Source organism: Falco punctatus (assembly GCF_963210335.1).
Source record: "Falco punctatus genome assembly, chromosome: 2".
Taxonomy (NCBI): domain Eukaryota; kingdom Metazoa; phylum Chordata; class Aves; order Falconiformes; family Falconidae; genus Falco; species Falco punctatus.
In genome coordinates this window covers 97,298,555-97,313,406 of record NC_137581.1, presented here as the reverse complement: position 1 = coordinate 97,313,406, position 14,852 = coordinate 97,298,555, and the positions used below count along the sequence as shown (strand labels likewise).

The window sequence follows — 14,852 nt, the reverse complement described above, 5'->3', positions numbered from 1 at the left end:
TAAGTCTTACTAGTTATCTAAAGCATCCTAATTGAGTCATTAGCTCTTCCTGCTTATCTGATAATTGCTAAGCTTTTCTTTCCTATATTTGACCACCACTTTTTCTTTGCTTCTTTCTACTGCAAAAAGTGCATAATACATTCCATCGCCTTCACTGTAATAAGACTGATAAACCTCGAAGGTCCCTAGGATTTTACATGAGGAGAGCTTGCCCTTTTTTAGCCTGAGTGTTTGGAAGTTATGTTCCCAGATGTATTTATGGACTGCAAATTGCAGTGCTGCAGAGCGTAAATTGAGTCTCCAGCCTTATTTCTGCAGGTGAATTATTTTCCTAAATCTCTTAAAAACTAGAATTTATCCAGTCATCCTCTATAGCAACACCTGTAACGCTGGTATCCTGACTGTTCCAGACAAGGAGTTCTGCTGAATATACTGAAGTTCCCTCTTTGTTTAGCTCCTAAACCTCATTCTAATTAATCTAAAGCACAGGGGTGGGATGGTGGGATAGCACAGGTAGGAGACTCAAGAGATGGGGTCATTGTAACATGTGCCATGTAACATACCACCATGGTATGACAAAAGATCAGTAGGTCTGAGAAGTGCTTGTAGGTACTCAAGATACCCCACTCAATGTAATTTGAAAATTTATTAAGTTTGGGTATTGAACAACTCCTTAATGTCATGGAATGAGGAAAATCCATTAAAGAAAATTTTCTTTAGTTATATAATCTTCTACAAAAGTTGCTTTCCAGCTCAGTTTTTAATGTCCCAAACAGTGGTGGTTTGTTTTAAAATCCCTAATTTTTTCTTCCTATTGTTCTGTTATAAGAATGATTATAACCTAATTAGGAAACTCCTTTACTCTGATGGAAAAGCTGTGAGCATGTAGGAACAGAAACATCTGAGAAAGGACAGATTTACAGGTTCCCAGCTAAATCCATTCCATGACAGTTCTCTGCTAATGTTCCCTGTTTCCACCTCTGAATTGGGTGCAGTGTAAATTTTATCTGATGAAAACCCTTAAGAAAAATAACAGAAAGACTGTCTTTCTCAAATGAATCTCTAGTCTCATAGGCATCTACAAGAGTAAAGAATTAAGATGTTCTGCAGGAAATATATTCACTACAAATTACATAAATAAACACCAAGTACTTCAAAAGTGCACAGCCAACTTTATCCATCTCCATGTCAGATCAAAAAAAAAGATATATTTTTTTTTCTTTTTAATGGAAGAACCATCTGTTGTCTAGAATTGAAAAATCCTGTCATTAGGGGTGTGCCTCTGGGATTGCTACTGGCTCCTTCACTGTTCAACATCCTCATGGATAACCTAGACGATGGGATAGACCTCACCCTCAGAAAATTTGCAGATGATACAAAACTAGGCAGAGTGCTTCATACACCAAATGGCTGTGCCACCATCCAGAGGAACCTTAAAAGGCTGGACAAATGAGCAGAGGAAAATGCACAAAGCTGAGCAAAGAGAAAAGCGAAGTCCTCCACTTGAGGGAGAATGAGGCCTGTACCTGTACATGCTGGGGGCCATTGGGCTGGAAAGCAGCTTGACAGAGATGGACCTCTGGGTCTGTGTGGACACTGTGTTAAGCACGAACGTGCAGTGTGCTCTCATGGCGATGAAGGCCAAGAGCATCCTAGGCTGCTTTAGGATGAAGATTGTCAGCAGGTCAAGGAAAGTGATCCTTCCTCTTTGCTCAGCATTCATGAGACACATCTGAGTGCTGGGTCCATTTCTGGGCTCCCCAGTACAAGAGAGGCATGGACAGTGGAGTGAGTGCAGTAAAGAACCACAAAGGTGATTAAGGGACTGGAGCAACTTCAACACAAGGAAGGGCTGAGACAGCTGGGACTGTTCAGCCTGGAGAAAAGAGGGTTTGGGGGGATCTTATCCAGGAGTGTAAATTTATGATGGGGGGAATAAAGAAGAATGAGCAGACACTTCTCAGTAGTGCCCACGGACAGGACAAGGGCACAAACATGAAACTATATTTGAACATCAGGAAACACTTTTTTACTGTCAGGATGACTCAGCACTGGAACACATTGTCCGGGGAGTTTGTAGAGTCTCTATCCTTGGAGAATATTCGAAACCTGAATGGACACCACCTTAAGCAACCTGCTGTAGTTCACCCTGCTTGAGCAGGGAAAATGGACTAGGCAATCCCGGGAGACTAGACAATCCAACTTTATGTATTCTGAGTAATCCAGCTTTTTTAGGTTAAAATCAGATCTCAGTGCTGGGATCCATCTTACAGGCTACATGGGTCAGGTGGCTGAGATGGCTCTCTGCTGTCAGTATTAAAAGCACTGGCTCAGCAGTGTTAACGACAATATCATTTCTCTCTGTGTGTATAATTTCTGTGGCTACATGAAGCATAGCAAGTTGTATGGAGTCATCCTCTGTGGCAGGTTGCCACTTTATCCAGTCTGCTTCAGGGTGGACTGCGGGGAAATGGGAAAACCAGAATCTGTTCTTAGGTTAGTCAAGAGTTCATACAGGACCCAGAAAAAGTTCTTAAAGGGGCTTTAATCCAATAATTTTGAAAGTTGGGTGCAAGCAGGCTAGCTTCTAGGACTCTAACATATGACCAGAGACATAAAAGTTTCTGGGTAAACATTGACATGATAAGGTAGCAAAGCTGTTTTTCAACCCCAAGCAGTCAGAAGGCTAATTGTCTCCTTGAGCATAAAACAAGGTGGAATAACTAAGCTGGACATCCAAGATGGTTCTGGCAGTATATGCAAGTTTCATATCAGCTACTTGATCCTCAATCATCAACAAAGTAACTCTTCCCACATGACAAAGGAAGTGAAGCTTCCTTTTAACTTTATTTTTTTAAAACAATAGTTGTTTTTAAAACTTGAACACGTTTCAGTTATTTTTTTTCTCCTTTAGAAAATGCATAGGCTAAAAAAGACATTTCCTGATGGAAAAGACTGTTTTTCATTAACAATTACTGGGATGATAAAACAAAACAAAACCCTTTTATGGGCTTAATTTCAACAATTTTACTTTTCTCAGCTTGCAAGTTCTTCAGTTCTTTTAAAACTCTACCACATAAAGAGGAAAGAAATAGTCATTGCAAACTAAAATGATAGGATTTTACTTTAAAAAAAAATCAGAAATGAAAGGCTATATTGTGAAAAATGTACGAAGTAACTAGCACATTGAGCTCTTCTGAAAGCTGCTGGCACTGTTTAGAGATTAAGTCAGCCTCTGGCATTTCTGATCATTATTATTTCAGTGTTGTATTTTTAAAAGGGGGGGGGGGGTAATGAAAGCCTATTGGGTTAGCAGTTTGGAAAAGAAGGTTTATGTTATGAAGCAGATTTATAATTAAAGTCCATGTTGGTGGCAAGGGCAACAAAAGGAATATACCTCTGGTAATACAAATTGCTGGATATGTTTTATGCTGAGCTTTTACCTGAAAGTATAACTTTGAGCAACAGCTAGATCATCTGTGATCTTGGGAAAAAACTGAATCTTTTCCTTTGCAAAAGAAACAGAACAAAACAAACCTGAAGCAGGTTCAAAATATAGCTCTGAGAAATCTGGCATTTTTCTCTTGAAAGGGAGTTTCAAAAGAGTGTGTTGATTCCTGGAGATGTGTCCCAATCCATTTCCTGATTCTCTTATAATTTTTCTCTTTGGAGTTTGAATGAACTTTTGACTTTCTCCTCTCCTCATCAAAAATGGAATTTTAAATTTTGTCACTTTTTAGTTTAGATGTATAGGAAATATTTGTTATCAGCAAGCCTCTCAGAGCACAAGGTCTGAGTTATCAGATACAGATTTTATCATGGCAATAACTATTAATATTTGTGTAGCATTTTATGAGGACAATGTGAGCGAATCACAAGCAGAATCAACCATTTTTTGCTCCTGTTTTCTGGTTTTTTTTCTGTTAACATTTTATGCAGCTGTCTAAGCACAAATACATATTGAAAAAATAGATATTGAAATTGAATTAAGCTTGCATAAAGCAATTTCTGAATTTAGATGTGATGCAGTAATTCACAGGAAATACATTGCTATATATTCACTGCATATCTAGGGAATATTAAGGAATCCCTACCTTGAGGATAATAAGAAATACTGGATCATCAGAAATGAGGGACTAAACATTAGAAAAGTATGTTTGTCATTGCCTCATTCCATCTGGTCAGATTAAAGCAAATAGGCAATTTTCAGAGTATTCATTTTTTCTTCTACAGGAAATCTTACCGCTTCCTGTAAGCACAAATGGTAGCATGACTTAGATTTCCAAAAATCCATTTCTATTTGGACATAGTGAAATGCTGCTCAACTTTTGCTGTGTCCTTCAGTTCCATTGACTTATACAGCACTTAAGCAGATCCAAGCATACTGACCTGAATGAAAATGATCTCCAGAGCCTCAGCTAACATAATATAATCAAACAAACCTTACCAGCAGAGAAGCTTGTAAGCTCAATTTAAGAAAAGGTGATTGCTTTATTATTATAGAATCACAGAATTATTTAGGTTGGAAAAGACCTTTAAGATCATCAAGTCCAACTGTTAAGCCAGGACTGCCAAGTCCATCACTAAACCATGCCTCTGAGCACCATTATCTACACAGTTTTGAGCACTTCAGGGATGGTGATTCCACTATGTCCCTGGGCAGCCTGTTCCAATGCTTGACTACCCTCTCAGTGAAGAAATTTTCCTAATATCCTCCCCTGGTGTAACTTGAGGCCATTTCCTCTTGTCTTGTCACTTGTCTGGGACACCTACACCCACCTGCCTACAACCTCCTTTCAGGTAGTTGTAGAAACCAATAAAGTCCCCCCTGAGTCTCCTCCTCTCCAGACTAAACAACCCCAGTTCCCTCATTCGCTTGTCTTAAGACTTGTGCTATAGACCCTTCACCAGCTTCATCATCCTCTGGACACAGTTCAGCACCTCAATGTCTGTCTTGTCTTGTTGCAGAACCCACAAATGAAAGCTTCTGAAGTCTGAGAGCCATTTAAAATATTTGCAGTAACTTCTCTGCTTTTCTTTTTACGCAGGGCAGAATGCTTTGGAAAGCACTTTTAACAATACTTTTCTTTGAAAACTTTTACTGTTATTTAAATATTGTTATCAGTTATACTACTACAAGGGAATGGGATGTAAAGAAGATTGGGTAATCCAACAAGGCAGAAATAAACTTTTTTTCTTTAAAGAGTATTTAGAGAGAAGTTAAAATAATTGAGAACTGTATTGTTTGTGGCTTTTTTTTTTAACTGTTCTGCTCAAACACAAAGCAAGTCATGCTGCTCAAAGAAATCTCTCTTCAGTTTATTCTTCAGATTCCAATAGGGACCATTATCATAATCTGAAATAATGTTAGATCTCAGTCTCATCTGATCAGATATTACAAGTGCAATGAAAACCAGTTTCCTCTGGGGCAAGAAACCTTTATTCTGAAGGTATCTTTTAAATAAATTATTTCCAGGGTACAAAATGAAGGATGAAAACAAGGGATATGTTTTTCTCTATTTGATATGTTGCCCTAGGCAATCTTGGGAACCTTGCTAATTTTATATTATTTCTAAATCACTTTATTCTTATTCCTTTTATAAGCTGGTGGAAAGTAAAGTAATTCTGAGTGAGCAGACATCTTCTGTTAGCTACTTTATATCATCAACTCCTAATTACACCAAAAATTAACATTCTTTAGAGGACTTTACTTTTTACTAATATGCAGTTAAGCCTGAGATTTACTATTTCACCAGAAATGCTGTATTCTGTGTTAAGAATGAAGCAACAATTTTATCTGTGAATGTTAGGTGATGCAGTTTTTTTGTTGGTTTTTTTTTTTTTTAATGCAAATATATGTAAAGAAATGCTCTACAAATTTAAGCCATAAACAAAATTTTTCTATTCATGATTTTCTATTAACTTCTCATTAATATGGTAATTTCCTATTAAGTATAAACGTAGTGCTTAGAATCAAAGTAAAGGTTAAATAAAAGTAAATGACTCTGTCACAACCTCAATCTTTTATAGATACTTTCCAGGTGACTAGTATGCCTGACTGTTAAACAAAGCAAATATGGACCATTTGGAACTACTTGGAAATCCTTTCATCATTTGCTTAAAAGAAATGTGTCCCAAATAGTTCAGCACATCATTCTCTGGAAACCATTTAACTAATTTATAAAAACAAGACCACTGTTGAGTGTGGCCTGCATCTACCAGGCATAATGATGCTGCCTTACATTTTGTTCATTCTGGAAACAATCAGTCACACACGTGCCAGGAATAATAGTTACTACATGTTCAGAAAGTACCCAAACACCAGAGACACATGTATCTCATTGACTAAGTGGGGAGTACAAATCCACACCAATGAACATCATATTCTGATATTCATAAGATATTTTATTTCAGCTGCTGACAGTTTCAGGTAATTTTTATATTTAATGCATCACAGTTCAAAAATATGATGGAGATAAAACATGTGAATAGAAAAAGAGAAGACTGTGATGAACTGAGAAGAGAAAGCTGCAGAAAGAAGACAAATGAAAATTTTCAGAACAGCTGGGATATAAAGAAGCCATCAATAACAAAATACCCCATTTCTACAAATTCAATGTAATATGCAGTTATTATAAAATAAAATTAACACAGCCGATAATGTGTTAGAAATCGAGACCAGGATGTCTCGGAAGCACAACCTACTTTCCAGGGACAATCTTGTGTTGTACAATTTGAGGAAAATCAACGGAATCAATTTCATAACAATTCTTTTCATAAATAAGTGTTACTGACAGAAACTTGCTTCCCTTAAACTCCTTAATAATCATTGTACCTTCTTCTAAAGTTTTTCCATCCTAGTTAACAGAGGGAACATTGCTGTGTACAAAGAAAAAAGGATATTGGAGGGTGCATCAGTTGTATTTGATGAGAAAGATTTTGTTAGTACCTTGCCAATAGTTTATATGATCCTGTGGACTAATACATTTAGCCTATGAAGAATCTTAGCCCTTGCTGGAACTGGAAGGTATTTTGCCTTCATGGGTGATGGACAGTCACAACATGCTAACATTATCAACAACAGTCTCTTGTTCTCTTGTCTAGTTCATGAAGTACCTATGGGGATGTATCCTCCGCTGCAAGGATTAGCAGCACGGTCTTCCCTTTAACACTTTGATGGGAGAAAGTGTGTCCCTTTAGTTATGAGATTTAGTTTAACGTACATTGAGAATAACTACACATAGGCCAATAGGTTGAAACAGATGTAAATCAGCAGGTCTGGGGCAGGTTCAGCAGGTGAACTAACCAGTACAATGTACTTTTACACTGAAGCAATAGTCAGAAAACACAACTGACCTATTACAGGCAGGGCACAGAAGTTACTAAGGGCCCATGGATTGCCTTAGAATAAAATCAATGAGGGTTCAGATTTGATCTCACAGGATGAAAGGATTAGTGCATCTCAGAAATGTCAAAGAAAACAAGATTACAGTGCATGTGATGCATAAGGAACTGAGGGTTAAGTATGCGCAGGGTCTCTGCCAGGTCAGTTTGCTGGATATGCTCTTTTTCTCTGAAGTCAGAGTAACCTACTAGCAAATCTTTGCTGAAAATGCATTATTAACTCTGCTCGCATTATGGTTCATCTTAGAAGTATTACACGTTTCACATCAAGACCTGCATCTTTAAAGTCTGATTAATACAGAATTGGATGTAGGTAAGCTAATGGAGGACTTGATGGCTGTGATGAGACATACAGCCCCACACAGCCTGGGTGATCCTACTGGCTGCCTGTGGGACCGAAGGGCACCACCAGCCCGCAGGGGCTCCCCCTACTCTGCCCAAGGCCCAGGACCCCATGTCAGCCCCCTGGGTGGCTGGCTCATGACCATGGTGCTGAGGGACTGTCATGGCCCTTGTTCTCCCTGCTTCCTGCATCACCATTACTACCATGTGGGTTTTGTACACTAAACTCTAATATAACACTAAATGTAACACTAAACTCTGGAATAATAAGAGGAGTGTGCTGTAGCACACTAGAGTGGTTTTGCTACAAGATGAAACTAGAGGATAAGTGACACTGCCTGACCTGCGACATGAAGGGGTGCTAGGGTGATCAGGCACGAGGACCCAAACTATGTGGTTTAACAGAATACTCTGGTTCCATCTTTTCCTCATTGCCTCTGGAGAGTACTGCCAAGAGAAACTTATTCAAACTCTAGGCTTCGTCCTGGGCCCTGTTACTTGGAGCAGCCCTATCTAGGGCAGGAAACAAACCAAGAATTAAGCAATGTGGCTGGTCAGGCATCTGGTCCTGAAGCTCACTAGCTACCTGGACCACTTTCACACAGATTCATGGAGACAGGCCATGCGCCTTAATTACATAAGGCAACTGAGTGTGTCCTGCCTTAGAATTTATGATGCTTTACCTAACTCTCCTTTACCTATCACAGGATGGCTGAGGTTGGAAAGGACCTCTAGAGGTCATCTGGCCCAAGCCCCTGCTCAAGTAGGACCACCTGGAGCCTGTTGCCCAAATCTATGTCCAGACAGCTTTTAAATACCTCCAAGGATGGAGACTTCACAATCTCCCTCAGCAACGTGTGCCAGTGCTTAGTCACCCTCATAGTGAAAAGGTGTTTCCTGATGTTCAGAGGGAACCTCCTGTGTTTCCATTTGCACCCATTGCCTCTTGTCCTGTCACTGGACACCATTGAAATGAACCTAGCTCCATCTTCTTTACACTCACCTTCCAGGTATTTGAATACATTTGTACCTACTGTGGCTTTGGGCTTAGGAAGGAAGGAGAGGCTGTGATCATTTCTGTGATAACAAATAAAAGACGCAGCATGAGGTTCAGGACAAAACAATTGACTTCATTTTGTAACTCCAGAAGTAATTTAAATTATGATATTTCCTAATTTTCAAGTACTTAACTTTTCAACTTAAGTATAGTTTAATAAGTTTGAGGGATGTAATGGAACATGCATTCCACTCCAGTTACAGCACAACATAAGATTCAACCAGTATCTCAGGTTTTGTGCTCACCTAACAGAGTCAGGTGCATCGGTCACTAAGCACTATGTTTAACCAAAATCTTTACATTAAAGAGAACTTATTTTAATATATATTACCAGTTGAAAACCTTGTGTCAGCCAAATTCTCATCTCAAAAACATTTGTGATAACATAAACAACAACGATTTTGTTCTAGTATCACCTGCAAAATCAACTTTGGTACCATGTTCAAGCTGCAAACTGAAAAGTAACAGTCTTCACTTTGCAATTTACACAACTCCTGTTTTACTTGAAAAATAAAAGATAAAAATCAGTGGCACAAATATTTAGTATTCCTATTACTGAATTATCGTGATACATATACATCCTTATGATATGCATGCATAAACTTCTATATATACATGCTGTTTCTAGATACAGTGAGGTTTTATTGATAAGAAGAAGTTATCAGGGACAATCTCTGACCTAGGTCAAGCTGATGAGGCAAAACTGATAGGTCATGAAGGTCAAGACCTCTTTCAATTAACCCCACACCATGTGAATGACGTTAAGTAATTACAGTTTTAGATGTGCCAGAGTGGATTAATTGTGTTTCTATTAGCTTTTAGACATTGAAGTAGTTATGAATGAAACTTACAGTATACTACTACAGTCTATGATCTGTAAGATGGTAGAAAATATTACTTAAAAATACTCTTAACTAAATAAATTTCAGTTTATAAGCAATAAATCAGCATGATGGCCAAAGTACTGTTATTAGTCAGATGAACCTTCCTTCAAGGCTTCAGAATGAGGCGTAAGCACACTAACGCTTCATTAAAGGAATAGCTATAGGCCCTTATCCAAAAAGCAATGAAGTCAACAAATGGCAAGAATGCTAACTCGTGAGAAAAATATGGGTAGTCTTTAAAATCATTAACAGGTAATGAACTTCAAATAAATACATATTATTGATGTATGAATTATAAATTCATTCAATCTGGCACCATAACTAGGTTTTTTTATGGCTAATCTGTCTACTTTTCCAACATTCATCAGTATCTTGATTTTACTTCAGAGAGTATATATATATATGCTCATAATTCCAACATTTATAAATATTTCGGAGCAAGCAGACTACAAAGGGTTTTTCACTGAACTAGGCTCAGAAGATTTGTTTTATTTCTTTCTCTACTCGTTCCCATTGGTTAAGAAAATCTCATTTCCCTCTTAGGCAAAGAGGAGGAAAAAACGAGACATGGGAACTGGAAAAGTGGGAATATTTTGAAAGATTTGCCTCTTCTGAATTTTCATGTTCCACTTAGGGTGACAAATGACCTTAGAGTGTTAAATTGGCTCCAAATACCATAGACCACTTTTGGACTTTAGCCACACTGTAGCTGGGTACACACAGAAGTACAGCTGCCAAGCATTCAGGGGCATGATTTTTAATTCTGGTCTGGCTTGATCAGAAAATTGCACCTCTGTTAGCCGCTACGGTTTAAGCTACAAGGACATTTGTGATATCCTGGCTTCAATATTAAATTAACTATGAAATCTTAAAGTGACATAATTACTGCTACAAAATTCATCACTCTGTATATTTAGATGCACAGATGCTACCAGCAGAACACTTTTGCATGCAGCCTTTCTCCCCGTATCAAGACATTATGACCCTTGAACAGTAGCCTCCAGCCTCTGCAGCTGTCCCTGCTTCTGCTCAGGATCCAGGCAACCTGGACATCATCTTTCCTAGTGAGTGGGTTCCTAGTCCAGGACCTGTCTGCTGGAAGCAAGACCAGCTGTTGTGTAAGACACCAGTTAGAAATTTGCTCCCTTCTTTCACATTGAAGAAGAGCCCTGGTTACAAGCACGTGTACTCTGCTGATGGTTGTATACTTCAGTAACTGCGACTTATGGCCTAAGACCTGGAAAATGAAAAGTGAGAAGAAAAAGTTCAGAGCAGGTGAATAGATGGCGCCTCTAGTGTAAAAGAAGAAGAGGGGTTGTGTGTAGGTACCTGAAAGAAATCTGAATCCCCAAGCTTTGTTAAGCTTTGGAGCAGTTCTGTTCCTCTAAACAGCATAGGGCGCTGGCCACAGTAAGGGCTCACAAGATAAGCTATTGCTTCTTTGAAAAAGAGAATCTAGTTCTTCATCAGTTTAGGAAAGTGACTGATGTTACATCCATGACATTAGCATCCCTTAACAGCTGTGTCCACAGGAAAGAGTAGAGTAGTGTTTCTAAGAGGGTAAGATTATACTTCAACTGAAGCAGGCTTCAGGCTTTGGATTTTTATAATACAACAAATTAGACTGCAAGACTCATTTTTTCAGAGCAGAACAAACTTGTGCTTGGCTTAGCTCTCATACAGTTTCTCATCTATATGCAAACATCTAGTGCACAAACAAAAATAAAGCAGAACCATGAAAAAGCCTCACAAAACACTTCTATATCCACGCAACTCTGATTTTCTTTTTCTTTCTTCTGTACCTCAGCAACCACTCTCAATGGAAATTTAGGGAATATATTTTGCCTAAAAAGGACACTTTTCCCAACATTTCTGCACCTGAAAATACCAGTTAATCTAAACTAACATTTTTGCATTAAAAAGGCTTGAGTATCTTTGTATCTATTATGAAAAAGTTTAGTTTATGAAAACCAGAATACAATTGCCAGTAAGAGCAGGAGCAACACAAAGGACTGTCTCACAGAGCAAACTTGCAGCTGCATCTCCACCATTGCAAGGAGATATTTGAACTATAAAATTTTACTTTTTATGAGGTGGATGTCTGCTTTTCCATGGCCAGGTTTATTCCCATGTAGAATAAAGCATGGAGGTTGTCTGAACAGTCCCTCTGTTTTTAGGCAGAGGATTTGGTAAGGAGAAGAAGAGAGAGACATTGTGTTCCCTGTGGGATCTTCAGTTTGGGCTGTACTTTACTAGCTACACTGAAGTAAAAAATAATGTCCTTCTCAAAACATGGGGAGAGAGACAAAGTGGCTTATAACAGTCCTTGCCCATGTTTTATTGCAAAGACTATTGCAGCAGGATTATTGACCTCTTTGGACCTTTTGACCTCGGTTAACTACATCTTTAAAAACTACCATTTGCTCCATGCATTTTTCCCCATGAATGGGAGTAATTTTTTAACCTTGTGGTATTTGTTAGTCATAGCTCAGTCAGGAGTAGGGAGAAAATAAATTTTCTAAGCATAGCTGGTGGCATTATGAATTCTGATCTTTATCATTGTAAAAGATGTTTACAGATAGTCTTTTCTTTTTTTCCAACTTTGCATTATGAAAAACATTATTATTCTTCCTATCAACTTGAGAAAAGAATAAAAGATTGTTATTTCTCTCTTGAAATTCTCATGAGTTACACACAATTGTAATGGGAAGTATCATTAAAGTATATGAGCAGTCTGCCTATATTTTTTTTAATAATTTAAAATGAGAACACAGTACATGTGTCACTATAGATCTTTAGAAACACAATCTTTTCTTTCATTTGATGTCCCAGCTTCTTGTTTTAGGTGTTAGCTTTAGTGACAGAAAGCACAACCTTGATGACAGAATGAAAGGCCAAAAGCACCTAATTAATTATCATCATTAAAAAGGTTCTTATTTCTCTTTGCACATAGTGTGTGTACTTAACATTTCAACTGAGAAAGAATCAGCACTTCCAACTTTTAAACATCAGAATTATTTTGGGAAGATAGAGCAATTTCCTTTTCAAAGCTTTTCCTTTTTCTTTTTCTGCTAGGAGGGCATCACAAGAAAATAATGTTCCCTATTCAGTTATTTACACAAACACTGACTCTATTAACATTTAGTCACAGTTGATTTTGCCTCTTTTTCAATGGCAGAGAAACAATACTGTACTGCTTCAGTTGTGCTGGTCCTCAAAAAATATATTTTTTTAATATTACAGTATAATATTCCATTCATCTTGATGTTAATTTTTATATGTAAATATGTTGCCTTTACAGACTCAGAGCTAGAGTTTTACAAAACCCAGACATGATAGAATATGGGCTGTGCTAGCAGGAACATCTCCACTGCAGTCCCATTGATTCACTGCGCCCTGACTCACTGAATTATAAGAGGTAGTAAGTCTTCCAGCTACTAGGTTAATTACAAAAGATATTAAGGACATAGTCCCAACCATGCTTTGTTCTAAGAGTAGTACCAACCCAAGCTTTAGCTGCACTTGCGAGTTTCAAAGGTGTCAGAAACCACATATTTTCTGCTTTCATTACAGTGCTGATAACATCAGAGGTACCAAGGTCTGTGAAGAGTAATATAGTTAGTAGTTAAAGCTTTCTCATCTGTTGCAAATGATGTGCATGGCACTAATAAAATTTAATGCTTTACAAACCTGTAATAAAAATCCATCACATATTTTAGTGTGAAACAAACAAAATCTCAGGTGTTTCTGAGATTTTATGCCAATCTACCCACTTCTGGATGAAAAGTAAATGCTAATTACTCCCAAATGACACGTGTGAGCTAAACAGCTATTTAACTGGGGGAAAGAGGTGAAGAAAGGATCATACTCCCACCTCTGCAGGTTTTCCAGGCCAAAAAATTGAAAAAATGTCTTTCAGATGTAAAGCAAGATAGAAAATACTGTAGACTGTAACAACTGATGGACCAAAACGTTTTCCAGATCAAATATTCAAGTACCTGATAAGAAGGAGCCGATTTTGGAAAAGTATTCAGTTCTCCTCTAGACCAAACTGTTTTTTGTATCTTGAACTAATATTAATTAAATCACTCAGTATCTCCTTAATCTTGGTTGCCTTTCCAAAAAAGAAATAAATCATAGTTTTCCATTGACTATAAGGTAATATGGTTTGGCTAATGTTAGTGATTTTTTCTATAATGTGATCACTTCATTTCTTCCAGAAGTATTCCAAAGCACTGTATCTCCAGTCCTTGGATTAATAAATAAATAAATATGTAGGGAAAAAGGGGGGAAAGATAGTCATTTAAGAAACTAAACTAATCAAAGCACATTTTTGTAAAGTTAACTTGTTTCTTCTGTGCTAGACCAAAAAGCCTTAACACCCACCCTCCAGGAGTGCACATTTAATTCTGTTTAGCTTTTTTACTACAACACCAACAGTCAAGGGATGCAACTATAGTAATTATATCATACAGTGCAGCAATTGCTCTGTACTGATTAATGCTAATACATTAGTATGTTGCTGTTTGAATCCAGAGGTCATGACTTGCAGAGAAGTTCTGGTGGATCTCTTCACTACCGATACCTTGTTTTTGATAGAAATACCTAGAAATTGAAATTTACAGGAGATTTTTTGAAGTTGTATTCATATCACACAAACTCTGAGGCTGAGTGTATCACATATATCTCATAATGAGTAACTTTTCTGGGTTTATTATTATAAACTGACTTTTTTTTATGTTTTGGTGGATAATCCCATTGCATTATTGTATTACTGTAAAGCTGGATACTTCCTTTTCCTACTGTAAAACACAACAGACTCCTCAAAAGCACACTGAAGCATCAGCAGTATCCTTGTTTATTTGTTTGTAGATTAAGTGACCCTGGAGTTAAAAGACCCTTGGTGGCCCTTTCAAAACTCCTTAATATTTTATATCTGATGGAACCATATTTGGCAGTGTGGTCCTTGTAGTGCAGGCAGTACTTCATGAACACCAGAAAGGTTTAGCTTTCATGTCAGGCATGAACTCAAGTCTCTATAAAAATCTTCTACTAAACCTTTCATCTATTAGTTGAGTCTTCATGCTCTTCATATGTGGCCATCCACCTTTAGTGTGATAAAATTTTCATTGGTCTCAGTCAGAAACTTAGTATATTTTCCCTAG

The 14,852-nt window shown here is 37.7% G+C and overlaps 1 long non-coding RNA gene across 1 annotated transcript in view; it reads left to right on the top strand.

Annotated features, from left to right (window-relative positions):
- LOC308059775 overlaps nucleotides 1-14,852 on the top strand; it is a 62,423-nt gene that overhangs the window by 19,803 nt on the left and 27,768 nt on the right. The window contains exon 1 of the long non-coding RNA XR_013926398.1: nucleotides 1-14,852. This exon is cut by the window's left edge and continues 19,803 nt beyond it. This is a non-coding gene — a long non-coding RNA (uncharacterized lncRNA).